Below are 2,433 nucleotides of genomic sequence, written 5' to 3' on the forward strand. Positions count from 1 at the left end.
CTGCTCCTCCTGTGGCCAGTTGATGTTGAGCTTAGCCACGGCAGCACGTCATAGTCGGGCGCCACCTGATGACGCCGCCCTGACACCCGGAAGTCATCGTCCACTACGCTGAGCACGTCCGCCTCCTCGGAGTCGGATTGCTGCAGCGTCTCCGGATCCAAACCGCGAGCGGGAGAAGCCGAGAACGGGCTCCCGAACGAGGAAAGGAAGTGTCGGAGCCAGCGGATAAAGGCCGGGAAAAAGCCTCAGCCGTCCCGAAATCCTCCGACAGATCACGCTGTGAACCCCATGAGTGAAGCCGCCGGGCTGCCTCAGCGGCCGCAGGGCCCTCACCACAGAGAAAACACATCCGGCCATCCTCGGAAAAGAGAGCCATGCTGTACCTCAGTACCCGCACGGAAAGGGCTTCGCAACAGGCGCAGGCAGCCCCCTCGAAAGCTGCCTGGGCGTGCTCCATCCCCAAACATGAGACACACATCTCATGAGAATCGCCATCCGTGATGTACCAAGGGCAAGAAAAAACACACCTTCTGTACATCTGGTTGCCGGACATGCTGGTAGACTTCTTCTTCAGGTAAGACACACTGCTTGTAGGACTGGAGCTTTCTTCAAACAACATACAGAGCGCCTGCTGAATAGAAAAAAGCTAATGAGTGTGTACAGGTGTGCTTTATACTCCTCCGGTTATTCCGTCACACCTTACCGTTCTAGCAACAAGCCAATAGGATTGGAGTGATTTCATTCACGTTCAGACTTGCTACGCCTAGAGGCGTTCCCATAGTGTCGTAACCGACGCAGTTCGAGTTCCCTCGAAGGGGAACTAACATTCACACACATTCATACACTGGCGGAACAGCCACCAGGAGCAATTTGGGTTTCAGTGTCTTGCCCAAGGACATGCAGCCTGGAGGAGCCGGGGATTGAACCACTCTACCTCCTGAGCCAAAGCCACCAGTGGGCCAGTGTAATAAAAAGAAGGAACTGTGAAGCATACTTTAGTGGAAGTAGAGCATAATAGGTCCCCTTTAATTTATGTGCCCTCAAAGGTGTGAGAAATACATTTTGCAATGTGAATGTTGGGAATCAGACTGTACCAATATGAAAATATCTCTCAAATGTTATATCCCACCAACCCCATTATATTTTGAAAGAACACAAAACAATACAGAAACCTAATAGTCGATTTCACCATTAATTTGGCAGGCGTCACCAGCCATAGCTTATGTGCATAATGTGAGGATTCTCACTCGTGCAGATGAGGCACTATAAAAGCAAGCAAGTTTAATCCATTGCAGCAGAAATTGTTGGTTGTTTTTTCGGCACAGCCTGCATTTCCACATCCCTCAGAAACTAAACAACAAAATGATTGTCAAAACAACCATTTCACATTGTCAGTATGTAGGAAGAGAGGTGTTTTAGGTCTCTTCATGTTTCTGCCTGAGTGATATTTCCTCCATTGCTTAACAGGTTAGTGCAACTCTGGAGTGAAAAAATGACCACACTATTACTGCTGCATATTGTGTATGTCACAATTTTACTGAATTTCAGGTCGATTATGAAAATAACAGATTTCCCCTCAAGCCACAAACACTGCTCAAAACATTTGGCATGCTCTGAGTTAATATTTTTTTCTGAGTTAACAATTTTAAGTTTCCAATATAGTAGAGGCCAACATCCATTGGAAACAACTAAAAGACAATGATGTGGTAACATTCTGTCCACATATATTTCAGTAATAAATGTAGGTTATCATTTCTAATTGCTTTGGGCCGTTATCAACTTTACAAATAATAAACATCACACATCCTAATGCTTATGAAATTAGGCCCAAAACAAAGGCCTTTTATTTTATTCACATAGGTCGGATCCTAATTATACTTGGTTACAGCTCTTCTCAATTTTGTTCTGACTCATGGTATATTATTTCAACAAATAAAATGAAAGAATGAAATTAAAGAAACCAAATATCTTGGAAGCAAAAGACCCATTTATTTTCAGCCGATTACGGTTGCAATAAACAGAGATATTGTGATGCAGCTGAGAAATTATTAAATTCCTATTCTAAAATGTACATTGTAAAACAATGCTACTCCTTGGCATTACAGAATATGTGTATGCTCATGAGGTAATGGACAATCAAGCAGTTTCGCTGTCCCTCTTGAGACACAAATGTGCTTTTTCTTTTGTGTTGTCCATTTCCTCCATTCTGTCTTTTTGTGTTGTTTCTCCCCCTGCTGCTTACATCAAGCTGGCTGAGTTCACCAGTGACGAGGTAACCACATATGCTATGAGCCTGTTTCCCCCAACTATCAGTATACCCCTTCCCCTATACAGTCTGTCATTTTAACAATAAAAACACAAAGAAATACACACCTTTGCATACAGTCCCCTCCAAAAGTATTGGAACGGTAAGGCAAGTTCCTTTTTTTTTTT

The sequence above is a fragment of the Micropterus dolomieu genome, linkage group LG14 (genome assembly GCF_021292245.1).
Source record: "Micropterus dolomieu isolate WLL.071019.BEF.003 ecotype Adirondacks linkage group LG14, ASM2129224v1, whole genome shotgun sequence".
Classification (NCBI taxonomy): Eukaryota; Metazoa; Chordata; class Actinopteri; order Centrarchiformes; family Centrarchidae; genus Micropterus; species Micropterus dolomieu.